This window comes from Mustela nivalis, assembly GCF_964662115.1.
Source record: "Mustela nivalis genome assembly, chromosome: 13".
NCBI classification, from domain to species: Eukaryota; Metazoa; Chordata; class Mammalia; order Carnivora; family Mustelidae; genus Mustela; species Mustela nivalis.
This window is the reverse complement of record NC_139032.1, coordinates 13,235,881-13,263,547: the sequence shown is the minus strand read 5'-3', so window position 1 is coordinate 13,263,547 and position 27,667 is coordinate 13,235,881. Positions and strand designations below refer to the sequence as shown.

General features: G+C 38.6%; 1 long non-coding RNA gene across 1 annotated transcript in view; it reads right to left on the bottom strand.

The window, feature by feature from the left end:
• Nucleotides 1-26,659, bottom strand: part of LOC309846939 — a 76,579-nt gene extending 49,920 nt beyond the window's left edge. The window contains exons 1-2 of the long non-coding RNA XR_014302204.1: nt 26,481-26,659; nt 23,488-23,670 (exon numbers count right to left, since the gene is read on the bottom strand). This is a non-coding gene — a long non-coding RNA (uncharacterized lncRNA). The remainder of the gene's footprint in view (nt 1-23,487; nt 23,671-26,480) is intronic.
• Nucleotides 26,660-27,667: the final 1,008 nt, after the last annotated feature.

The window sequence follows — 27,667 nt, the reverse complement described above, 5'->3', positions numbered from 1 at the left end:
CGCCCCAATCTGTCAAGTACTTCTATAAACTATTTCCTCTAGCTGAAATCCTCTTTCCCTTATCTCTCTCCTAGCCAACTCCCCCCATCCCTCATAGCTCAGCTTAAAGTCACGTCCTCAGAGTTTTCTCTGATTCTACCATATAAATAATAAATGACAATTCGCCCCACCCCTTCTTTATTGTTCCTGTTAACTCTCAGTATCTCTCCTGCCAGCACTCATGGATTCTTTTCTATTAATTTTTTTAACTCAGTTTTAAATTTATATTCACTGAAATTCGCAAATAGATAGTCTTATAATAATTACCACAAAATTTTCCTCGTGCTATCTTTTTGTATCTTCAGTCCTTCCCCTCCCCCTCAAATCCCAGCAATCACTGCAGTTTTGCCTTTACCAGAATGTCATTAAAATGTCATTGAAAAACAGTAGGATACTAGAATAAAAACTGACACACAGATCAATGGAACAGACTAAGGAGCCCAGAAATAAACCCACACATATACGGTCAGTTAATTTACAATAACGGAGCCATGAATATACAATGAAGACCGGATAGTCTCTCCAAAATTACACACACACACACACACACACACACACACACACACACACACACAAATTAAACTAGACCACTATTATATACTATACACAAAAATTACCTCGGATTGAACTAAGGTCTTGAATTTAAGACCTGAAGCCATAAAACTCCTAGAAAAAAAAAAAAAAAACACAGATGGTAAACTCCTTGACATAGATCTTGGTGATGACTTTTTATTTTTATTTTTTGAGGATTTTAAAAATCTGGCACCATAAGCAAAAGCAACAACAGCAAAAATAAACAAGTGGGACAAAATCAAACTAAAAAGCTTCTACACCGCAAAGGAAACAACCAACAAAATAAAAAGGCAACCTACTGAATAGATAAAATATCTATCAATCATTTCTCTGTTAAAGGGTTAATTTCTAAAACATATAAAGAACTCATACAACTCAATTGCAAAAAAACAAATAATATGATTAAAAAATGGGCAGAAAATCCAAAAAGACATTTGTCCAAAGAAGACATACACACAGCCAACAGGTATATGAAATGATGCTGTACATCATTAATCACCAGGAAAATGCAATTCAAAACCATAATGACTTTGCCCCTGTCAGAATGGCTAGACTCAAAACAATAAGTAGTAAGTTTTGGGGAGGATATGGAGAAAAAAAGATACCTTGTGCGCTGTTCATAGGACTGTAAATTGGTGAGCCACTAAGGAAAATGGTATAGAAGTTTCTCAAAAAGAAATTAAAAGTAGAACCATCATATGATCCAGTAATTCCGCTGCTGAGTATTTATCCAAAGAAACTGAAAATACCAATTAGAAAAGATACATGTACTCCCATGTTCATTGCAGCATTATTTACAACAGCCAAGATATGGAAACAACCTATGTGTCCATCGATGGTTACACTATTAAAGAAATATGTACTCAGCCACAAAATAAAAAGAATGAAATCTTGTCATTTGCAACAACATGGATACACCTCAAGAGCCTTATGGGAAGAGAGATGAGTCAGAGAGAGAAAAACAAATTGCATTTGCTCACTCTTACAGGTGGAATCTGAAAGTAAACAAACGAATGAATTACCAAGCTCATAGATACAGAGAACAGATTGGTGGTTCCCAGAGGAGGGGCCGGGCATGGGAGAAAGAGGGGAAGAGGTTTTTTTATTTTATTTTTTTTTCAGTTTAAATAATTTTAAGTTAAATAATTTTAAATAATTTGATGGGGTACCTGGATGGCTCAGTGGATTAAATATCTGACTCTTGATTTTGGCTCAGGTCATGATCTCAGGGTCCCGAGATGCAGCCCTGAGTCAAGCTCTGGGCACAGTAGGGAGTTTGCTTGAGATTCTCTCTCTTCCTCTCCCTTTGCCCTTCCTCCCACTTATTCTCTCTCTCAAGTAAATAAATAAATAAATCTATAAATAAATAAATAGAATATTTCTTAAGAAAACACACACATATATACCATTTTATGAATAAAGTAGGTGTATGTGCAACCATCACTTAGGGAAGAAAAATTTCCTTGTGCTATTTTTTCAATCTGTCCGTCCCCACCCCCTTAAGCCCTGTCAAGCACTATAAATTTACCTTTTCCAGAAGGTCATTTAAATGGTACCAAAGAATATAAAGCATTATAGATATGATTTCTATCATTCAGCATTATGCAGTTGAAATCCATTTATGTTGGGGCACCTGGATGGCTCAGCTGGTGAAGCATCTTCTGGGGGCTCAGGTCACGATCTGAGGGTCTTGGGACTGAGTCCCACATCAGGCCCCCTGCTCAGCAGGGTGTCTGTCCTTCTCCCTCTACCCCTCCCCCTGCTCCTGCCACGCTCTCTCCCTCTCGCTCACTCTCACTCTATCTCAAATAAATAAAATCTTTAAAAAAAAAAGAAATCCATTTATGTTGTTTGTGTATCAATAGTACATTGCTTTCCGTAGTTGAGTAGGACCCCACTGTATGGGTGCACGGCAGTCTGTTTCCATTCACCAACGGAAGGACATCTGCATGGGTTCCAGTGTGAGGCAATTACGAATAAAGGTGTTATGAACGTTCATGTACAGATTTTTGTGTAAACACACATTTTCATTTCTCTTCGGTAAATGCGTAGCAGTTAGATGGCTGTGTCATATGGTAAATGTATGTTTACTTTTATACGAAAGTGCCAAACCGTTTTCCCAAGACACTGCCACTTTGCATTCCCACCAGCGATGAATGAGAATTCCGGTGTTCTGCATCCTTGCCGGTACTTGGTTTTGTCAGGCTTCTTTTCCTTTTATTTTAGTCATTTTAATAGTGAATCTGATATCTAATTAAGACAGCCGTTTGCATTTTCCTAATGACTAATGATGGTGAACATCTTTTCATGTGCTTATTTGCCATCTGCACATTTCCTTTGGGGAAAGAGCTGTTCAAATCCTTTGCCTAGTTTTTTGGGTTTTATTTTTTGGCTTTTGTTTGTTTGTTTGTTTGTTTACTCAGGCTGTTTGTTTTCTTACCATTGAGTTTTTGAGAGTTCTTTGTATTTTCTTTATACAACACCTTTTTCAGACATATGATTTACAAATATCTTCTCCTAGTTTATGACTTTTCATTTTATCTTGTAACCATCCTTAGGAAAACAAAGGTTTTTAGTTTTGATTAAGAAGAAATAAGAGAGGGAGACAAACCATGAGAGGCTCTGGACTCTAGGAAACAGACTGAGGGTTGCAGAAGGGAGAAGAGTGGGGGTAAGGGGTAACCTGGTGGTGGGTATTGAGGAGGGCACGTGTTGTGACAAGCACTGGGTGTTATACACAACTAATGAATCATTGAACATGACATCGAAAACTAATGATATACTGTATGCTGGCTAACTGAACATAAAAAAAAAAAAGAAATAATAAAGCATACATCTCTTTTTCACGCCAAAGGTTTTTAGTTCTGATGAAGTTCAATTTATCAGTGTTTTATGAATCACGCTTTTGGTATCTAAGAACTCTTAATTCACAAAAATAAAAATTTTCTCCTGGAACATGTATAGTTTTACATGTTATATTTAGCTCTAAAATGTATTTTCACACACAATGCAGAGTACTAACCACTATACGATCACGGCCTTAGCTCTATAATGTATTTTCAGTTAATGTTTGTATAAAGTGTGAGGTTTGGGTCAGGCAAAAAAATTTTTCACATGGATATACAATTGTTTCATTGACAATTATTGGGAAAAAAATCCTATCTTGAGCTTTTTCAGAAATCTATTGGCCACACATGTGGGTCTATTTACTTTCATTATGGACAGAGAACCTACTTTAGTTTTTTGGTTTTTAAAGATTTATTTATTTATTTTGGGGGGGAGGGGCAGAGGGTGAGGAAGAGAGAGCATCCTTAAGCAGACTCCCTACTGTGTAACACAGGGCTCCATTCCAGGACCCTGAGATCATGACCTGAGCCAAAATCAAGGGCTGGCCAGTCAACCAAATGAGCCACCCAGGTATCCACAGAGAACCTGCTTTGTATGCATTGTATTCTTTTAAAAATTTTAGGATTCATTTTATGAATCATTATGTGGTCTTAGTGAATATTCCACATGCACTTGAAAGAACTTCAGGTTTTCTATATCCTTGATTTTCTGTCTTCTTGTTCTATTTATTACCAAGAGGATATACCTCTTGGTGCAATTGTTGCAGTAGTTGCTATCATTATTATAATACCCAAACTTTCTTAATCTTCTTAGAGTTAATATTTTGCCACCCCAAATAAAATGTAAAAGCCTTATGACCACATTGGTTCCTTCACTCTTTCTTTTTTATATTAAAGTCATCATTTGTACTACATTGAAAACCCCACCAGTAATGTCGTATTTTTTGCTTTCAAGTGTCACATGTCTTTTAAAGGATTTAAGAAAAGAAAAACAGTCTATCCTGTTTACCCAGACATTTATCATTTCTGTTATTCTTCCTTTACACACGAAGATCCAAGGTTTTCCCAGGTATAATTTCCCTGAATAACTTAGAAACTCAACACTCCCAGAACAGCTCTGATGGTCAAAAATTCTCTTACTTTTCTTTCACCTAAGGATGTCTTCAGGAACACAAGTTCCCGAAGGGTATTCCCTTCTTCTGGTTGCAGAATTCAGGGTTGACAATTCTTTTCTCTTAGTTCTTTATGCTGTTTCACCGTCTTCTGGCCTTTTATGGTTTTCCGATAAGAAATCCACATTCCTCAAACCATTATTCTTTGCATTTTGTTTTTGCTTGAATAATTTTGTTATAAGTCTGTCACTTTCATTAGTATTTTTAAAGAAGGGATCATTGGGACACCTGGGTGGCTCAGTGGGTTAAGCCTCTGCCTTCGGCTCAGGTCATGATCTCAGGGTCCTGGGATCAAGCCCCCGTATCAGGCTCTCTGCTCAGCGGGGAGCCTGCTTCCCTTCCAGTCTCTTTCTCTGCCTGTTTCTTTGCCTGCTTATAATCTCTCTCTCTCTCTCTGTGTCAAATAAATAAATAAAATATTTAGGGAAAAAAAAAAAGAAGGAATCATTGTATCTTTCTTTTCTACTTCATTTAACTTCTGTTCTCATCTTTACAGTTTCTTCCTTCTACTTTCTTTGGATTTACTCTGTTTTTCTCATCCCCATTTCTTTTTTTTTCTTTAATTTATTTTCAGTGTACCAGAATTTGTTGTTTATGCACCACACCCAGTGCTCCATGCAATCCGTGCCCTCCATGATACCCACCACCCGGCTCACCCAACTTCCCACTCCCCACCCCTTCAAAATCCTCAGGTTGTTTTTCAGAGTCCATAGTCTCTCATGGTTCATCTCCCCTTCCAATTTCTCCTCTCCATCTCCCCATGTCCTCCATGCTATTTCTTATGCCCCACGTTGCCTGAAGTATAGCTTTACTTCAAAGCTGTGATCACCAAGACAGCATGGTACTGGGAAAATTGGACAGTTATACGTAGGAGAATGAAACTCAACCATTCTCTCACACCATACACAAAGATAAACTTGAAATGGATAAAAGACCTCAACATGAGGCAGGAATCTCTTCCCCATTTCTTGAGTTGAATTCTTATCTAATTTCCAGTCTTTACTCTTTTCTAAACAAACCAGCTTAGGCTATATATTTCCTCAAGTAAAGCTTCAAAGGCAGACCAGTAGTTACGTAGCATTCTCAACACCAGTCAGCTCTGGTTTCTATTTTAATACCTTCTTTGATACTTGAAATATTTCTAAGTCTAATTCTTTTTTTTATTTGACAGAGATCACAAGTAGGCAGAGAGGCAGGCAGAGAGAGAGGAGGAAGCAGGCTCCCTGCTGAGCAGAGAGCCTGATGTGGGGCTCGATCCCAGGACCCTGGGATCCTGACCTGAGCTGAAGACAGAGGCTTTAACCCACTGAGCCCCTCTAAGTCTAATTTTTTAATGTTCCAATACATATTTTTAAGTTAGCACTTTGTTTCTAATTATGAGTTCTATATGATACTGATTCTCTGAAGGGTATCAAGATTTACTTTATAGTCTAAGAAGTAGTCCATTTTAAAAATGATCTGGGTGATTTGCAATGACATGGATGGAGCTAGAGTGTATTATGTTAAGTGAAATAAGTCTTCAAAGAAAGACAAACACCATATGATTTCACTCATATGTGAAATTTAAAAAACAAACAGATAAATAGATGGGCTGTAGGAAGAGAGGGAAACAAACCATAAGAGACTCTTAATGACAGAGAACAAAATGAGGGTTGATGGAGGGAGGCGTGTGGGGGATGGGCTAGTTGGATGATGGGTATTAGGAGAGTACTTGTTATGTTAGGCACCAGGTATTGTATATAAGTGATGAATCACTAAATTCTACTCCTGAAACCAATATTGCACTGTATGTTAACTAGCTAGAATTTAAGTTAAAAAATCTGAGAAAAAAATAAATACATGACTACGTATACATTTAAAAATGATCTGGGTGTTCTTGAAAAGAGATATATTCTCCAATTACTAAGTACAAAGTACTACCTATTTGTTCTTTAGATCAAGATTCTTTATTGTGGGGGCACCTGGGTGGCTCAGTTGGTTAAGCGTCCAACTCTGGATTTCAACTCAGGTCATGATTTCAAGGTCTTGAGATCACACTCAGAGTCGGGCTCTGTGCTGGAGTGGAGTCTGCTTAAGATTCTTCCTCTATGTCTCCCCCCATCCTCCGTCTCCCTTAAAAAGAAAAAAAAAAAGAGTATTCATGGTATTCCTCAAATTCTCTTTATCTAGAGTGATTTCTCTTTTTGATCTATCAAACATATGTATTTGTGGGGTGCCTGGGTGGCTCAGTGGGTTAAAGCCTCTGTCTTCGGCTCAGGTCATGGTCCCAGGGTCCTAGGATCGAGCCCCGCACTGGGCTCTCTGCTCCGCAGGGAGACTGCTGCTTCTTCTCTCTCTCTGCCTGCCTCTCTGCCTACTTGTGATCACTGTCAAATAAATAAATAAATAAATAAATAAATAAATAGCATATGTGTTTGTCTATCGCTGCTTTAGTTTGCATACACTTTATGTATTTGGAACCTATATTATTAGAAATACACAAATTTAGTACTATTTGTCTGAAAAACTGAACTCTGTCTCATTATATAGTAATCTCTTTGATCTCTAGTATTATATTTTTTCTTTAAATTCTAGTGAGGCACACATATAAACGCACTGGATTTCTTTCGGTTATGTCTACCTTGATATCTTTTTCCATTCTCTTTCTCCTAACTTTATTTGTCCTTATGTTTTAAGTGTATAACTTATAAACAATGTAGAAATGTCTTTTTTTAAAAGCTACCTGATAACCTATCATCCTTAACAGTAGAATTAAGTCCATTTACATTTATTGTGATTACTAACTTACTTGGATTTATTTTTCCGTCTTATTTCAAGCTTTCATTTTTCCTGCGCTTGTTTCTCCCTCCGTCCCCCACCTCCCTCTGTCTCTCTGCCTCTGTCTCTATCTCTGTTTCTGTCTCTCTCCGTCCACCTTTCTCCTTATATTTAAACTGACTATAGGTATTTTTTTCTCAGTCCATTTTTTCCCTTAACTGGTTTGGAAGATATACACCTTATTTCTATTCTTAGTCACTAGACTATAAATGGACACTTAGCTTAACAAAATACAGTCTTTACTCACCTCACATAAATATAAAGCTTTTGAAATGCTTTAACTGCAAATACCTTGCTTCCTCACATGCAATTGTGACCCTATATTTTCGCTCTATCTTAATTTTAACTCCACAACTTAAGGATTATTCATGTTTTAAAGATTTATTTATTTATTTGACACAGAGAGAGAGAGAGAGAGAGAGAGAATGAGAGATCACAAGTAGGCTGAGAGGCAGGCAGAAAGAGAGGGGGAAGCAGGCTCCCTGCCGAGCAGAGAGCCCAATGCGGGGCGCAATCCCAGGACCCCAAGATCATGACCCGAGCCCAAGGCAGAGGCTCACTATTGTGTCCTGTATCTCAAACCCTTACGGGGACCACTTTCCTTCTTCTTGAAATTTATCTTTTCGAACTTCATTTGGGCAAATTTCTTTTGGGAGGAGGTGGTGGTAAACTCCATTTTTTCTTTTACCGCAAGTTCCTTCACCAATCTCCATTCTTGAAATATAGTTTTTCTGCATATACATTCTAGGTTGCTGGTTATTTTATCTCAGCACATTTTAGACACTCCTCTGCATCATCTGGGCTCTACTGCTCCGAAGTCAAGTGTCAGTGTCAATGCCGTCCTTTGTTTGTGAAATGTCATTTCTCTTGGGCTACTTTTAACATCTCACTTCTGTAACAGAAATCTGAAAAACCACGACTTTCCTGAAATTATCAACCATAAACTTTTGAAAGTTGCTCTTCCCACATTCTCTATCTTATCTCTTTTTGTAACTTTATTTTTTACACACTTCCTATCCCTTAATCTGTAACATTTTTCATATCTTTGTACTTCTCTGCAGAATCCTGTTGCTTCTTAATTTCATTGTTGTATTTTTGTTTTATTTCTTCGTTCTCTGTTACTTCCTTAGATTTATTTTCTACTTCACCAAGTCTTACCTAAGCTTGAATCATATGCCCTTTAACCCTTACACTATGTTTTACATTTAATTTATTTCTCCATCTAGATAATAAGTTCCACAGAGTCAAACAGGTTTGCTTATTTTGTTCACCACAGTAAACCCAACTGCTAGAGGAATGCATACATGACAAGCATCCACAAACATTTACTGATAAACTATTACATGTTATATTCCTGAATATTCAGTTTGCTTTTTTTCCTCCGATCTATTTGCTCATTTTTGTTGTCTTTTATTTCTTGATTTATTTCTTCCTTTAATTTTGTTAAGCAGCATAAAAAACTCTTTTGGATTCTGTGTTTAATAATTCCAAATTTAAATATCTTGCAATTCTAGTTCTGCAGATTGTTTCTGCTAACCTCATTCAAAGTAGCTTGTTTCCTCGTGTATTTTAAGTTTGCTTTAACTTTGCGGGAAGCTTTTGAGGTCTGAAATGAAGGAAGAGTCCTCCAAGGAGGATTTGTGCTGCTTTTGCTCTGTGCCTGAGGACATCAGAGTCTACTTTAAACTGTAATCCCTAGGCGTGCCTGGCTGGTTTGGTCCATGGAGCATGTGACTCTTGATCTCGGGGTTATGAGTTTGATCCCCATGTTGAATACAGCGATTACTTAAAAATAAAATCTTTTAAAAAGATAAATAAATAAACTACAATTCTTAACATGTAGTTCTTAGGACCACAGAGATCATATAAATTCAGCCAAATCTATGGAAGATTCTTAAGAGGAGGCATTTTTCTTTCAACCCCTTCCAATAATGCCACAGCCAACACTGCAGTCTGCTTCTGAGAGGTGAGTTTTCTTTTTCTGGTTCACCCTTTGTCCAAGAACATAACTCTTTCTATGTCCTGGGTTTGTATAAGGTGATTATGATGTAAGGTGGTAAATGTACGTCCTACGTCCCAAGACTCTACCTCCAATATCCCTTATGCTCCATAGCTCTAAGCCACCCACATCCAATGGCTTTAATATATGCAAGGGAGTCAGGGTTCACTTACTGTCTTGGTCTGCTCAGGCTGCCAGGACAAAGTATCAGCGAGTAGGTTGCTTAAACAACCTATTCTCTCACATTATAGAGGCTGGAAGTCTAAGATCAATATTTTAGTAAATTTGGTTTCTGGTTTAAAAAAAAAAAAGAAAGAAAGAAAGAAACAAAACAAAACAAAAACCTCTTCCTGGATGGTAGATGGCCTCATTCTCACTATGTTTTCACGTGGACCTTCCCTCAACAACTGTGTGTGGGAGCAGGTGTTGGGGGGAGTGAGGTCTGGTGTCTTCCTACTTATAAAGACCCGAATCCTATTTTAACCTCATTTAACCTCAAAGTTACTAACCTTATAACCTCACAGTTCCTCAAAGGTCCCATTTCCAAATATAGCCACGCTGGGGGTTAGGGCTTGAACATAAAAATTTGGGGTGTGGTATGGGACACAAATATTCAGTCCATAACATTTATCTCCAGATTCTCCTGAACCTCTTTATTCCTAACCTCAGAGGATTTCCATTAGTTTCCTAAAGGGCTCATCCGATTATTTCAAAAGGTTTTCTTTTCTTTATTGTTGTTGAGTATTTTTAGATGTCACGTAGCAGACATGAGTTTCAGAATCTCTAGCTTTTCGTATTTCCAGAAAAAGACATCTCTTCTCTATGTATAATCTTGCAGTAGGCAATTCTATCCAATCTTATATACATGCTTCAAATAACACATCAAATTTATATTCCCAGCCCTGAATTCCCTCCTGAGATTGGGACTCATAGCCAGCTGCTACTTGATATCGTTACTTGGAAGTTTATAGAATATTTAAAATGTAACGTATCCCAGTCAGAACTCATAGTCTTTCTCCCAGATTTGCTGTTCCTTCATTTACCTATATCAGTAAATATCACAATAACCGCTGAATCGCTCAAGCCAAAAATCCAAGACATCAATTCTGATTCCTCGTTTTTCCTTTCTTCCCACAGGCAAGGCAAGAACAAGTCATGTCTTCCCTATTTTAAACAGAGGCCCTCAATCTGTCCCCTTCTCTCCACCTCCTTTTTTTTACCACCTTTGTGCAGGCCAGCATCATGTCTCATCTGGCCACCTCTATTGTCTCCTAACCAGGGATCCTTCTTCAACGTTCACACTCCCACAAGGCTCCACAGATCAGCTAAAGTGATCCTCACCTAACGTCTCAATAACTTAAAATTCTCCATTTGCTTCTCATTACGCTTACAAGAAAAGTCTTACTATCATTTCACAAAGCTTTAGATGCTCCAATGATTGTCCGCCTCTCTGAGCGGATGATGTCCGTCTGCCCTGAGCTCCCCATACCATGCACCCTCGGGCTGTCTTTCTGTTTCTCAAGTATGCTTAGTTCATTCCCACCTCAAGGATTTTATTCTTGCTGTTCCCTTTGCAGGAACACACTTCCCCATGATTTCTGTTTCACTGAAGTCTCAGCTCAAATGTCATCTCCTCAAAAGACTATTTCTAACCACTGCAAAATATTTCCCATTTGTTCCTCTGAATACACCATCCACCCGACTCTACTCTACCCTGTTCCCTAGAAACCTGACCTTCATGGGATAAATCAGCCAGGATTCCTTGATCTCTCTTTTCATTGTTCGTTTGCTCCTTTAAGATTTTATTTATTTATTTGACAGAGAAAGAGAGCACAAGCAGGGGGAGCAGCAGACAGGAGAGGGAGAAGCAGGCTCTGTGCCAAGCAGGGAGCCTGATGTGGGACTCAATCCCAGGACCCTGAGATCATGACCTGAGCTGAAGGCAGACACTTAACCAACTGAGCCACCCAGGCGTCCCTCCGTTGGGTTTTGTCAATGGGAAGCAATGATGGAAAACAGGAGGGCAGGAGGAAAGAAGGATCTGGGCATGTATTTCCCTGGCTCTCTCCATGCTAGGTTGGTGGTTGGTGGTCACCACGTTCCTCTATCAACGTTCCTAACAGCTGCCTGCTTTCATAGCTATAAACTCCCATGAGGTTCCACTAATGGCTCCTTTCCCTTATCCCTCAAGGCTCAGGTGTAATTGTTGATTCCTATTTGGGGGCCTGGAATGCTTCAGCCTCATTGTTAGTTTCCCTTCATTAAATTCTTTTTCCGTGAGCATGCCATCCTTTCCTGGTGGTTCGGTTTTCCTGGGCTGCCACAATCAAGGAGCACGAACTGCACGGCTTAAACAACAGAAACTTCTGGCCTCACAGTTCTGGAGGCTAAATACCCAAGATCAAGTTGTCAGCAAGGCTGGCTCCGTCTGAGAGGGCTGTGAGGAAGAATCTGTTCCATGCCTGTCCCCCAGGTAAGGGTGGTCTGCTGGAAACCTGGAAACCTGGGTTCCAGCACTCCTTGCTTCTATGGGCATCATCGCACTCTGCTTTCTTCCTCACATGATATTCTCCCTGTGTGTGCGTCTCTGTGTACAACTTTCTCCTTTTCTAAAGACACTGGTCATATTGGGTTAGGATTACCCTAATGACCTCATCTTAATGAACTACATCTGCCATGACCTCAAATCCATTCTGGGTATAGGGGTTCTGACTTTACATGAATTTTGGAGGGGCACCATCCAACCCATAACACCTGCTAGAGCTCTACTAGATATTTCCTATCCACCATCACTCTCTATCACATTTCCCTGTTCATTTTCTTATCGTTATTTTATGTTATTTTTTTTATTTTTTTTTACATGTGTGTATATTTACTTTCCGATTTTCTTTTTCTCTCAGTAGAATGTATACTTCATGGCAGGCGGTTGTTTATCTTGTTTTTTGCTGTTAACTGTAGAGCATCTGACACAGAGTAGGAGACCAGTAACTACTTATTGAATAAATGAATAAATGGCAATAGCTAAACGTTGGTTTAGAATCTTACATTGCTATAGGCTCTCATCGGTACTACAATATTCTCATGCAACTGTAACATCTCCATCTCCCATAAAAGAAGTTCAGACTCTCTATTTAATTGGTGTCTTAGAAAGAAGCCTCATGAGGAATGAGAACACTTGGTTGTTTTTTGTTCCAGATCTCTGTTTACTTCTTGTGTCACATTATGGAACTCTTGTAACCTCTCTGACCCCGAATCTCCCCAAATGAGAATAAAAATGTTTTCTATCCAGAAATATCAGAAGGCTTTTATCAGCTAACTATGGACCCAAACAAGCTTTGCAGAATGAGGAGTGAGAAAGAATTATAAGCAATCATCATCTTTATCACGATTACGGTTACTAGGGGGATACTATTCAGATCCCAACTTGCTCTTAAGGATGTTAAGAAACATTGAAAGAAAAGGCAGCTGGCTAGTCAAATAAATTCAGGCCAGATCAGGTTAAAACAACTCAGTAATTCTCATGACTTTTAACATTTTGAAGTATATTTATATTTTCTGTGAGTATCATAAACATTTTCTCCAAACTTAAGCGTGCAACACTATTCAAACCATCTTATAGGGTGAAGCATGGGGAAATGATGAATTAGGGGTTCTGTCTAAGCTAAAGAAGTCAAAGGCACACAAAAAGTATAGTAGACTTCTAAACGAAAAGTAGAAAAAGAAAAGAATTTTCTAGCTCTAGATGCCAACATGTGGCTAGCAGGGTTTTCCAGCTCCAAAGGAATATAATTCAGCATTAGTCGTCAGCAAAGAACAGGATGACAGAGTTTCCACAATTAAATCCCTCCTCTTACCATAAATATTAGAGCACTTTTGAACCCTGCTCTTGTCGTCCTGGCATAAAGTTAAAATTATGCCCCTTCACATTTTTCCTCATCACAGTATCTACCAGAAAACAGAGGGAAGCTTCCAAAATGTGACTCACTAGTGGCACTCTGGAGTGTGTGCTTCTGCATGTCCACAGGACAGGCACCAGCCCACGTATATCATACACGTTCTTCTTACTTTGGCGAAGAAATCAAGGTTGGTCAAATACTAAATGTCATTTGCTGCTACTAAGAATGTTTTATCTAAGCTGCGGGTTTAGAGTTCCTCCTTCTGCTCACTAACAACTGGGGAACTACAATAAAGCTGCCAAGTTTATGAGCTGATAGAACTGCAGAATATTACGATCAGGTCCCTTTATAACAGAAATGAGGAAATCAAGGCACAGGGTGATGAAATGAATTATTTAAAAATCACAAGAGGTCTTTGTATTACTCCAGAGGTGACCACCAGGGAAGCGGACAATTCTGTCCTGAATTGCCCGAGCTCTCCCAACGTGTTCCAGCCTATCCAACTTTAAAGACCCTGGACTTCTAGCTAGCTTAAATTCTAGGATTTCATTTGGAAGGTGGTGTCTTAGAGACCAGCTAATTCTTCCTTCAAATCTTTAGGGGAGAACTACCTAAAAAGACAGCAAAACAACCCTTAGGAAAAAACTGGGGTTTGGTCATATCCTTGACCTTAAACGTCACCTGGGAACTGAGCCTGTACCAGCCCAAGGAGAGTCTGTCCAATCTCATAGCTCGTCCTTGCTACTTATCCTTCACTTACCCTTCTACAGCCTTTTACCTGCATACTACTCCAGGAGTCTTTCCCCTGATCTTCCTTCCATCAAAGATATATCACTTTCCATATGAAAAGTTTTTACCTAGCAAAGGAAGTTATCAACAAAGCAAAAAGACAGCCTACTGAATGAGAGAAGAGATTTGCAAATTATATATCTGATAAAAGGTTAATACCCAAAATGTATAAAGAACTTATACAACTCAACACCAAAAGAGCAAAAACCCAATTAAAACATGGGCAGAGGTTCTGAAGAGACATTTTTCCAAAGAACACATACAGATGGCCACCAGACACAGGAAATGATGCTCAACATCACTAATCATCAAGGAAATGCAAATCAAAACCACAACGAGATATCACCTCATACCACTCAGAATGGCTAGTACCAAAAAGACAAGAAATAATGAGTGTTGGTGAGGATATGGAGAAAAGGGAATTCCTGTGCACTGTTGGTGGGAATATAAATTAGTGCAACCACTACAGAGAACAGTATGGAGGTTCCTCCATACTGAAAATTAAAAATGAAAATTCCATAGGATCCAGTAATTTCACTGCTGAGCATTTACCCAAAGAAAATGAAAACAGAAATTTGAAAAAGATATAAGCACCCTTATGTTTATTAAAGCATTATTTACAATTGCCAAGGTATAAAAGCAACACAAGTGTCCATCGATAGATGAATGGATAAAGAAGATGTGCTACACACACACAATGTGGAATATTACTCAGCCCTAAAAAAGAATAAGATCTTGCCATTCGTGACAATATGGAAGGACCTAGAGGGTATTACGCTAAGTGGCATAAGTCAGACAAAGAAAGATAAATACCATATTTTTCACTTATATGTAGAATCCAAAAAGGAAAACAAATGAACTAACAAACAAAAAAACCCAAATAGACTCTTAAATATAGAGAATAAACTAGTAGTTGACAGAGAGGAGGGAGGGGAGAGAATGCATAAAACAGGGAAAGGTGATTAAAAAGTACAAACTTCCAGTTACAAAATAAATAAATCACAGAGGTGTAAAGGACAACATAAGGGATATGGTTAATAATCTTGTAATAATTGTGTATGGGACAGATGGTAATCACACTGATTGCAGTAAGCACTGAGTAATGTATAGAAATGTCAAATTACTATGCTATACACCTGAAACTAATATTGCATGTTGACTATATTTCAATAATAAAAAAATTGAAAAATAAAATAAAAATGAAAGATCCCTCATTAATTGGCAAACTTTATCTGGCACCAATTATGTGCCATGCATCCTGTTAGAACTGGAGATAGCAAGACGCCATTTTTTCACTCAAGGAGTTACAGTATGGTGAGAGAGAACACAGAGAGATAATTGTTTAGTAGGGTGTTAGGTGAAGTGCTAAAGTAGAAAGGTTAGGACTAAGCTGTTCCCTCACACAGAGATCACAAGTGTTAAGACAATGAACATACTGTCCTAACATTTCTCTCACTCATTTCGTTTCTTCCGTCCCTCAAGGCTTTAGTGTCTCTTAACTGAACTACTCTAACACCTTCCTAACTTTCTCCCGGCTTCCAATCTCACCTTTGCCAACCTAACTTTCACTCTTCTACCAGAATGATCTTTTTAACTGAAATCAACATATCTGTAATATAATAGAAACGCATAAATATCTATTGAATAATTAATGTCACTCCCCTGCTTAACACAATTCAGGAAGTTCCTAAATTACAGAGAAGTGCTTGCAAACGTTCCCAATGATTTGTCCCTACTGAGAAGGGGAAAGAAAACAAATAAATCCCTGAAGGTATGATTCAGTACAATGCACAAATGTAAGATGTACAGCTCGGTAAAATTTTATGTTTGCATAAATACATGTCCACCACTCAGATCGAATATAGGACATTTTCATTGCATCCAGAAATGTGTTCTCATGCTCCTTCTCAGGTCAATCCTCCTCCTCAGAGTTAACCACTGTTCTATCTTCAATCACTATACATTCATGTTGCCTATTTTTGAACTTCATATGTTCAATGCAATCATATGTATATACTGTGATTTACTGGAGTATCATGATTTTATATCAGGTCACTTCTTTTTTTTTTTTTAAGATTTATTTATTTATTTATTTTAGAGAGGGAGAGAGAGATCAGTGGAGGGGGCTAGAGAGAGATGGAGAAAGAGAATTTCAAACAGACTTCCCCGACTGTGGAACCTGACGCGGAGCTCAATCTTACAATTCCGAGATCATGACCTCAGCCAAAATCAAGAGTCAGATGCTTAATCAACTAAGCCACCCAGGCACCCTGGCCAGTCACCTTTTCTGGAACATCTCAGATAGAAATTTCCATCCCCAAGCTCTAAGACACCTAGTGGCCACTCTCAGGGCCCCACTCTCCATACTGATTTTTTTTTTTCTATTTCCTATAGATATCAATTAGAAAGAATCTCAAAAACAAATTCTCATTAAAGGAAAAAAGATACAGATCATGTATATCAAGGAAAATATCCTCATGATTTATAACTAAGAAGTTTTATCTGTATAAACATATGTTTGAGGATTGACTAATCAGATAATGTCACCTTATTTTAGGAAATTAATTGCTTAATAGTGGCCGTCAGAGCCAAAGGCAAATTTGTCATCAATATATGTGAGCAAAAGGAAAATATCCAGAAGGACTGGATGAAAAAATACCATTAACTGAGAGCTTATCATAGTCTAGGTAAAGTGCTAGCTAAGTGCTGGGGATTTGAAAATGAATATGCCACACTATTGCTCTAAATTGGTATTACTCTTTTTTAAGATTTTGTTTCTTTATTTGATGGGAAGAGTGAGAGAGAGAGAATAAGCAGGAGGAGCTGCAGAGGGAACAGGAGAAGCAAGCTCTGTGCTAAATAGGAAGCCCAATGCAGAGCTCAACCCTAGGACCCTGGGATCATGACCTGAGCCGAAGACAAACACTTAACTGAGTGAGCCACCCAGGTGCCCCTGATAGTACTTTAAAAAAAAAAATTATGTCTTTACTGTCAGAATGGGAGAAGATATTTGCAAATGACATATCAGATAAAGGGCTAGTATCCAAGATCTATAAAGAACTTATCGAACTCAATGCCCAAAGAACAGATAATCTAATCAAGAAATGGGCAGAGGACATGAACAGACATTTCTGCAAAGAAGACATCCAGATGGCCAACAGACCCATGAAAAGTGCTCCACATCACTTGGCCTCAGGGAAATACAAATCAAAACCACAGTGAGTTTCCACCTCACACCAGTCAGAATGGCTAAAATTGGGGCACCTGGGTGGCTCAGTGGGTTAAAGCCTCTGCCTTCAGCTCAGGTCATGATCCCAGGGTCCTGGGATCGAGCCCCACATAGGGCTCTCTGCTTGGCAGGGAGTCTGCTTCCCTTCCTCTCTCTCTGCCTGCCTCTCTGCCTACCTGTGATCTCCGTCTGTCAAATAAATAAATAAAATCTTAAAAAAAAAAAAAGAATGGCTAAAATTAACAAGTCAGGAAATGACAGATGCTGGTGAGGATGTGGAGAAAGGGGAACCCTCCTACACTGTTGCTAGTAATGCAAGCTGGTGCAGCCACTCTGGAAAACAGCATGGAGGTTCCTCAAAGAGTTGAAAACAGAGCTACCCTACTACCCAGCAATTGCACCACTGGGTATTTACCCTAGAGATACAAATGTAGTGATCTGAAGGGGCACGTGCACCCAAATATTTATAGCAGCAATGTCCACAATAGCCAAACTATAGAAAGAAAATAGATGCCCATCAACAGATTAATGGATAAAGAAGATGTGGATACAATGGAATACTATGCAGCCATCTAAATAAGTGAAATCTTGCCAATCGCGACGACGTGGATGGAACTTGAGGGTATTTGAGGGTATTATGCTGAGCGAAATAAGTCAATCAGAGAAAGACAATTATCGTATGATCTCCCTGATATGAGGAAGTTGAGAGGCAACGTGGGGGATGTGGGGGTAGGAAAAGAATAAATGAAACAAGATGGGATCGGGTGGGAGACAAACCACAGGAGACTCTTAATTTCACAAAACAGAGGGTTGCCAGGGGCTGGGGGTAGGGAGAGGGTGGTGGGGTTATGGACATTGGGGAGGGTATGTGCTATGGTGAGTGCTGTGAAGTGTGTAAACCTGGAGATTCACAGACCTGTACCCCTGGGGCTAATAATACGTTATATGTTAATTAAAAAATTATAAAATTATAAAATAAAAAAATTTATGTCTTTGTCCCAGTAGCTCCACTTCTATAAATTTATCCTAAAAATATATTCAAACATGAACAAAAATACAATGAGAAATATCCAAATATGTGGGAATTATTAAATAAATTGTACTGAGTAAATATGGTTGAGTAACACAGAACCTTTAAAAATATACTCTTAAGATATATTTAGTGAAAAAATAAATATTCAAAACATGAAGTTAACTTTTTTTTTTAAAAGCTGGTGTGATACAAATTATGTGTGTGTGTATGCATGAGTACCTGTGCTGATAGGATATATGTATTAATACATATACCCATTTGCATTTTCCCACACTATAGCTAAAAGTCCATTTTTCAGAATAACTTTGTCAGTAGTAATCTACTGTTTCATCTTTGCCAACTGGATATGCCAAGATATAATGTTATTTTAATTTGGGTTTTTAGATAGTAATAAATATTTTGCAAATCTTTGACTCAGAATTAATGAGGATATGACAGTAAAAGTACTAATACTCTGCTGGTTGTAGGAAAATTAACAGTTACTTTCAGGAGCAATTTGAAAGCATCTATTAAAATGTTACTTGAAGATACCCTATGACAAGCAATTCCACTTTTTAGGATCTGTCATAGAGAAACAACTTACATATATATCCAAGGACATATATGAACACTGCAACACAATAATAAAAAAACAAAAATAACCTATCTCCTCATCAACCAGAGAAGGGGTAGAGGGGTGCCGGGGTGGCTGAGTGGGTTAAAGCCTCTGCCTTCGGCTCGGGTCATGATCCCAGGGTGCTGGGATGGAGCCCCACATGGGGCTCTCTGCCCAGCAGGGAGCCTGCTTTCCTTCCTCTCTCTCTGCCTGCCTCTCTGCTTACCTGTGATCTCTCTCTGTCAAATAAATAAATACAATTAAAAAAAAAAAAAAAGAAGGGGTGGATTAGGGTTTATCACATACCAAAAAGACTATACAGCAATGAAAAATAACAAAGTCATTTTAAAGATTGACAGAGACAGATTTTCAACATTTTAAAAAAAAATTTTTAAAGATTTTATTTATTTAATTGACAGAGATCGCAAGTAGGCAGACAAGCAGGCAGAGAGAGAGGAAGGGAAGCAGGCTCCCCGCTGAGCAGAGAGCCCAATGCGGGGCTCGATCCCAGGATCCTGAGATCATGACCTGAGCCGAAGGCAGAGGCTTAACCCACTGAGCCACCCAGGCGCCCCTCAACATTTTTTTTTTAATTTTTTTTATTTATTTGACAGACAGAGATCACAAGAAGGCAAAGAGGGAGGCAGAGAGGAAGAGAAGGAAGCAGGCTCCCTGCTGAGTGGAGAGCCTGATTTGGGGCTCAATCCAAGGACCCTCAGACCATGACCAGAGCCAAAGGCAGAGGCTTTAACCCACTGAGCCACCCAGGCACCCCCAGATTTTCAACATATTTTTAAGTAAAATACAAGGGGAAAAATAATATACAGGCTATGAAACTTTTTGTAAAAATAAAGCAAAAAGCAATGTTACACATATTCCCAAGTTACAAGTGTATTATGAAGATGCACAAAATAAAAAGGATAGACAAAAGAAGATGTGAGATATATATGTATGTATGTGTACATACACACACATACACCGTGGAATATTACTCAGCCATAAAAATAAGAATGAAATCTTGCAATTTGTGATGATATGGATAAAGTTAGAGAATATTATGCTAGGCCAAATACGTCAGTCAGTGAAAGACAAATACTGTATAATTTCACGCATATGTGGAAATTGAGAAACAAAACAAATGAACAAAGGGGAAAAAAGAGAGAAGGCAAACCCAGAAAACAGAGTTTAACATGGTGACCACATGGGAGGCGGATGAGGGATGGGTCAAACAGGTGATTTCACAAGGAGAGCACTTGTGAGGAGCGCCAGGTATTGTATGGAGTCTTAAATCACTATACTGGACACATGAAACTAATATAACACTGTATGTTAGTTAACTGGAATTTAAATAGAAACTAAAAAAAAGATTTCCAACATTGTTATAATGTGGTTACATCTGAGGAAAACACTGGTTTTGGTGGGAACATGGTTAAAGGAGATTTTAATTTTCTAAGTGTTTTGTTTCAAGAAGAATGCATTAATTTGGAACTATATATTCATTTAGAAATAAACATTATTTTTAAAAATGAAATTGCTTCCTGAATACACCAAGTTCTGCTATAAAAATTATAAGGTATTTTTTAAAATCAAAACCAATTAATTTATATAATGAAGCGATACATGTCCACAAGGCTAGGTATATCTGAACTAACTCATATGTCGTAGAGCAAACATAGAAATCTTTAGCCAGATTTACAGTTAATGAGTTTAAGTGTTGATTTAGTCTCATTAATTTCATGAGTAAGGAGCTTAAGTTCCACATACATCAGAGGGCACAAGTGATAAATTCCTGTCTGTTTACTTGGACAAGTTTTACTGTTTAAACTGTTTGGAATCTAGTGGATTGGGAACTTGCTTGGTTAGTTTCAGTTATAACAGATTTCATTACATCAGAAATTTTATTAGCTCTTAACCTTTAAAGCAATTCAGACCTAGGAAAATTCCCAAAAACCTTCAAGAAGGCAAATAGGTAGGTCATAGATAATTAAATTTTGGGCAATCTATTTCTTTTCCTTAACTTTAAGAAGTATTAACTACTGTTAACTATCATATAATGCTTTATTAAAGTGATCATTTGCAATAAAAGCATTAGTTTATGAGAAAGCCTACATAAATATTTTCCTTTAAGCTAACAGTTAAAAGGATTTTTAACAAGATATTATTCTAGAAACATAATCCAATTTCATTTTTTTTGTTTTAAATAATTATAATTGAGGAAAGAAAGTACGGGAGGAACTGGTATTTGGTGTAAAAAAAGATAGCTAAACTTAAAATACTCCAGAGCTAGGAGAAGTATTATGGTGAATTTTTTATAAAGACAAGTAATTCTTTTATTTCTTTCACAAACTAAATTTATTTATACTTTCTTAATGAAATAAAACAAATTTAGGCAGTTATTTCCCTCTTCATAATAACCAGCATAAATATATAACTTTATTATTTCTTCTACAGGAAGATTTAACAGTGGGATGCTTCTTCCCTTTCCTTTTCTTTTTTTGGCTAGAAATGGAAGAATGAGAAGGATTGCCTTCTGTGGTGTTTTTATCTTACTCTACCTCTTGAGTGGTAAGTTACTGACAAAACGTAAATCAAAAAGAGGGAAAATTATCTAAGAGATTGCAGAATTACAGTATCAGTGGAGGAGGACCTTAAATAACGAAATTAAGGTGCTTATAGCAAGGCCTAAGGAAGCACTTTTTTTTTTTTTAAGGGTCATTTTTTTTTTCTTTTTTTATAAGTAATCTTTTCTTTTTAAGATTTTATTTATTTATTTGACAGAGAGAGAGAGAGATCATAAGTAGGCAGAGAGGCAGGCAGAGAGAGAGGGGGAAGTAGGCTCCCTGCTGAGCAGAGAGCCCAATGTGAGGCTCGATCCCAGGACCCTGGGATCGTGACCTGAGCTGAAGGCAGAGGCTTAATCCACTGAGCCACCCAGGCGCCCCCTAAGGAAGCACTTTTAAACAAGCAGTACAAGCTAACATTTACTGAGCATATACTATATGCCAGGAACTGATCTAAACACGACATTTGCATGTGATGAGTTAAATCCTGTTATTCCCATCTTATAGATGAGAAAACTGAGATTCTAGGTGGTGGCCCACTTGTTATTGCTATCACTAAGCTGGAACTAACCAAATGAGTCTGGAAGCTCTTATAAATATGGCAAAGAGGGGCACCTGGGTGGCTCAGACGGTTAAGCGTCCAACTCCTGATTTTGACTCGGGTCGTGATCTCAGGTTATGAAACTGAGCCCCATGTTGGGCCCCCTGCTCAGCAGCACAGAGTCTGCTTGTCCCTCTCCGTCTGCTCCTCCCAATCTCTCTCTTGCATACTCTCTCTCTCTCAAATAAAATCTTTAAAAAATAGATGGCAAAGAAAACTAATGAATTAAATCAAATAAGCATAGACACAGGCCTTCTAGCACTCTTCCTGTTAAATGCACTCTTCTCCACCATCTCCAGCATTCCTTTATTTATAAAAGAACCAATGAAGGAGACAATAGGGCACTTTCAATTCCTTTTATAGGATTCCTAAAGCCCTTCCTACTAGACAGACATGTAGGAAGGTAAAACCTCCAAACAGGCATGTTCAAGCACCACTATGGGAATTCTCCCTCTCAGGGAAGTGGTAAAATGATAATGAAGACAGTTACTCCATGCTGAACCCAGGGTTCTCTTAGAATCATGACATTTAATGAACAAATAAGTCACCTGGGAATCTTGCTAAAATGCAGAGTCTCATTCAACAGGTTGGTGAGTCTGCATTTCCAACAAGTTTCCAAGTGATGGAAGATATGCTGGTCTGGACACCACATTTCAATAGGAAGAATCTAGAATGCATCCCAGAGATAAATAAAATTCTAATATTGAGACTTGGAGACTGCGAGTAGCAAAGACCGGGGTCACTAACTGAAATGCCTCCAGCACCTGGACAGCTCCTGTCACTGGGGTTAGAGCAGGGAAGCCGGTATCTGGCTACACGCATGTGCTACCATGGAGAAAGGAGAGCCCAGCAATTACCAAACCTTCTGATTCTTCAAGAGAAACCAGAAATCACATTTTTAGGAAAACTCTCCCCATTTTTTGATATTCACAACTAATTTTTGAAAGCTCTGTGCACGTTAAACAAAACCAATCTGGCCCCTGGACCACCAGGCTGTGACCTTTGCCTCCCACACCACCCTCATTCCTAAATAGAGCACACGACAGAGAGGCAGTGGGAAACACACAGCAAAGCGTAGGTCTTAGCTGCGTTGTACATCTTTCTACCAGCTTCTCGGAAAAACCGTGGAGAGGAGCATGTGAGTAAGTGGGAAATCACAATAAGAACATCTTTGGTGTCTTGAATATCATGAAAAAAAAGATTCAGGGAGGGGAGTGCATTGATTTGGCTGGACACACAGGGAGGATGTGAGGGTTAAAGAAGAAAAGTCAGCATAAAGAGAAACCTTGAAGCAAGGACTGCCCATGAAGTAAGGAGTGGTTACTGAAAAAGCTCACCGTCTGAGGCGCCTGGGTGGCTCAGTGGGTTAAGTGTCTGACTCTTGGTTTCAGCTCGGGTCGTGATCCCAGGGTCCTGGGATGGAGCCCTGTGTCATGCTCCACTACCAGCACGGAGTCTGTTTGATATTCTCTGTCCATCTCCTTCTGCCCCTCACATCTGTGCTCTCTTTCCCTCTCTCCCTAAAATAAATAAATAAAATGTTTTAAAAAATAAAATAAAAATATGGGGTGTCTGGGTGGCTCAGTGGGTTAAAGCCTCTGCCTTCAGCTCAGGTCATGATCCCAGGGTCCTGGGATTGAGCCCCACATTGGGCTCTCTGCTCAGCAGGGGGCCTGCTTCCTCCTCTCTCTCTACCTGCCTCTCTGCCTACTTGTGATCTCTCTCTGTCAAATAAATAAAAATAAAATCTTTTTTAAAAATAATAATAAAATAAAACAAAAATAAAAAGATCACCTTCATCATGATTTTATAATATATATTCAAATAACTAGATAGGATTTAGAATATACTTTTAAATAATTATATGTAAAAAATTTATTGGATGTTCCCTGTTAATAAACAAAGTTATAGAATAGTATAGTTCAGAATTAATCATGCAAGAAAATACATTTTACAGATAGCCTGAAGCTTTAAATTCAGTTGTCAGATTAGAACATATCATGCTATATTGATGTTAATAAAACCATGAATAAATTTTCACTTAAAAGACACTGAAAGAAAGGAAATCAGATCTGAGAACATATTTATAAATACTCAGGCAAATGGACAGATACAGTCAACAAAAAAGCATAAAAATTAAGGTATTGGGAGTGCCTGGGTGGCTCAGTGGGTTTAAAGCCTCTGCCTTCAACTCAGGTCATGATCTCAGGGTCCTGGGATTGAGCCCCGCATCGCATCGGGCTCTCTGCTCAGCGGGGAGCCTGCTTCCTCCACTCTCTCTGCCTGCCTCTCTGCCTACTTGTGATCTCTGTTAAATAAATAAATGAAATCTTTAAAAAAGAAAATTAAGGTATCATATTCAGCCATAAATTATGTCACAGCCACGGTTTTAGGAAGAAGGTTCTGGATACTGGGTGTAGGATCAGGAGGACAAGGACCATCTAAAGAGGGAGGGAAAGAAGCTAGAGCAGATCTCCCCTAGGAAAACAGTCCATGGGCCTCAGGCAAGGCAGAGAAAGAGCAAGAATCCTATGAGATCTCCACCTCAGAGGGGCCACTGGCACCGAAGGTCTGAGCCTCACAGTGGATCTCTGAGGGCAAGGGGTGAGATTAAGATGTCCTAAGTATGAGAGGAAAACTCTCTCAGGCACGTCTTCAAGAACTAAGCAGCCCCACTATTCTGGACAGGCAACGGACCCAGAAGCTAGTAAGAATCGAAACATCCAGAAAGAAGAGGGCAAGATCAGGGATCGGAAGAAGTCAGGCAGCCCTAGGGACACAGTGTGCTTGCTTAGAACAAGGGCTTTAGATTGCAACAGACCTTTTCAAACTCTTGTCTCTGTTACTTGCTTAAGCTACTTAAAATCTTGAGGCTTTGTTTTCTTTTCTGTGAAATGTAAGCAGCTTTAAAACCTGCCTGGAAGGTCTCTTGTGAGAAATGATTGAGCTAATGCATGTAAATTGCTGAGCAGAGCCCCTGGCATGCGCTTAGGTATTTTTGTGGGGGGTTTCTTGTTATGTTTTTTGGGTTTTGGTCGGTTTGTTGTTTTTGTTTTTTTGTGCTTTTTTGGCATATGCTTAGTTCTTAAAAACAAGTACTTGTTGATGGACTGTTGATTATGGATTGAAAGTCTGTCACGCTCAGAGAAAGAAGCAACATGAAATCTCCACAGTGTCTTGAGAGGAGGCTGAACTTGTAAAGAATAGTCAACAGAGGTTAATTAGCCTCATCAGCCAGATTGTTTTCTCTTAAAAGTGATATTTTCTAACCCTGAGTAAGGCAGAGGGAGATGGAAAATACAATGTACAAAATGTCTAAACTCTTCTTTTGGGTTATCGATGAACAGGAATGACACAGCAATGATCTTCCTATGTTGAAAGGTGGGAATGATGAACAATGAGACAGATTTGGTCTCAGTTTTAGAAGAATCATTGAACAATATGAGGTGTTTTTAAAGGGAATGAGTCACTAGCCACGGTTCCCTGCAGAAGTCAGTACAAAGGAGATTTCTGAATTCAGTGGAACTAGTGGTTCTCAAACACTGATCACATGCCCTCAGCTGTTTCTTCGTATCTAAAAGACACATTTCAGAGGCCCATCTCCTGCAGATTCTAACTCAGGTTATAGGGGCTCTGGGAATCTGTGTTTATTTTAACTGCTTGTATAAATGGGATGCACAGTCAAATTTGGAAACCAATCTTCTAGATAACAGCTTCCAATCTTACCTGTGTTGACTAAGTTCAAGAATCTCTGCTATTTCCATGTAACCAAAATGACTAACATTTGAGTGTTGAAGATAATCAATATGTAAACATTAATCAGGCAATAAATATTCACAATCAACCACATATAATGTACTGCTTTAGACATTGAAGTAAAGGCCTAGTAGTACATGGCTGAAATTCAATTTTCTTCCTCAATAACTGGTTTGATTTAATTAGGCACTGAAGAACTCAGTGAAATTTTTTTTAAGATTTTATTTATTTATTTGATAGATCACAAGTAGGCAGAGAGGCAGGCAGAGAGAGAGGAAGGGAAGCAGGCTCCCTGCTAGGCAGACAGCCCGATGTGGGGCTCAATCTCAAGACCCTGGGACCATGATCTGAGCCAAAGGCAGAGGCTTTAACCCACTGAGCCACCCAGATGCCCCAAACTCAGTGAATTTTTACCAACTAAATTGTTTAGACCACCTGAATTCATACCTAATTAGTATCTGTTCTGGGGGTTTCTAATTCATGAATATAGCATATACTTTGACATATCCCCCATTTTCAAAATAAAAATAATTATAATTTATATGAGTTTTTAGAATTTTAAAATATTGCTTACCTTTTTAAGTTGAAAATCACCATTATCACTCTCTCTCTCTCTCTCTCTCTCTCTTGCTGGTCTCACTTCTATTTTCCCTTACTTCTTTTTTCTCCCATCTTTGGAGATGTTGGGGGTATACTTTGTAGATTATGCAACCTTTCAATGCCCTTCCATGGATGTCTTTTGGATTTTGGAACCTGCAAAACAAAACCTGGTCAGTATTGTATTAAACAGACTCACATAAGAGGTAAGTCTCGACACTTAAAAAAAAAGTTATTGGAAACGAGTATAGGAAAAATCCTTTTATAAAAGCAAACATTCACCGAACATTTACTGCATACCAACTGCTGTACTAAGGGCTTTACTGGGTTACATTATACAAACAAAAGATGACGTGAGCTGGATCTTGTCACTATCCCCATTTTATTTTATTTTTTTTTTTAAGATTTTATTTACTTATTTGCAAGAGAGAGAGAAAGTAAGAGAGAAAGCAGGATTGGGGAGGAGCAGGAGGAAAGGGACAAGCAGACTCCTCCCTACTGAGCACAGAACCCACCCTGGGGCTCCATCTCAGGACAGTGCGATCACGACCTGAGCCAAAGCCACAGTCAGATGCTCAACTGACTGACCCAGCCACCCAGGTGCCCCAAGGATCTTGTCACTATTTTCATTTTAAAGATGAGAAACCTGAGGCTTAGGAAGATTCAGAAATGTGCATGATGTTTCGCAGGCGGTAAGCATTGAAGCCAGGATGCAAATGCACATACTCCGATTCCAGAGCCCGGGCTCCTAGAGAATGTAACGAATTGCTCCACGCCTAGAAGCCAGTCTCGTCTGCACCGGTTAAAGAGTAAATGCAAAGATCAGAAGGATGAAAATGTTAGGAGAAAATCCTGAAGAAAGTATCTGAAGTTCGAAAGAGAAGAGGCCTCTTGAAAATCCAAAAGAGATTGTAAAGGAAATGACCAACAAATTTGAAGACTTCGAAATCTTATAAAATTTATAAAATGAATGACAACCCCAAAATTTGAAAGACAAAAGGCTGCTCAATCCATCAGTAAATACCAAAGAAATAAAAAATTACAGAAATACATATTTTTTGACCCATCAGATGATAAAAATTAGAAAAGCTTTGTAATATCATGGGTTAGTGACAATATGGAGACATGAGAACTCTCGTACATTTACGGTGAAAATTTAGATTA